This window comes from Chaetura pelagica, unplaced genomic scaffold (genome assembly GCF_000747805.2).
Source record: "Chaetura pelagica isolate M959 unplaced genomic scaffold, ChaPel_1.0 scaffold1160, whole genome shotgun sequence".
Classification (NCBI taxonomy): domain Eukaryota; kingdom Metazoa; phylum Chordata; class Aves; order Apodiformes; family Apodidae; genus Chaetura; species Chaetura pelagica.
Window position 1 is genome coordinate 51,842 of NW_009951727.1, and position 283 is coordinate 52,124.

A 283-nucleotide genomic window follows, 5' to 3' on the forward strand; every position below is an offset into this window, starting at 1 on the left:
CCGAGCCCAGTGTGGGGCTCTGGGGGGGCCGCATCCCATCCGCGGGGATGCCCCGGCCCCCCGGGTCCTGCAGACCCTGTCCTGCCTCCAGGCTCAGCCCGGTGGGTTTCCCCGGCTCTGTGCTTGCCCCGGCAGCGGGAGGGTGGTCCCCAGAGCCAGTGTTTGCCCAAGGGTTCTTCTGGCAGACTTGGGGGGCCAGTCGTGCCCCGCCCCCGCCGTTGTGGAGTGGGGGTTCCTGGTGCCCTTTGGCGGCTCTGAATCCCGATCCCCACCCCGGGGCACT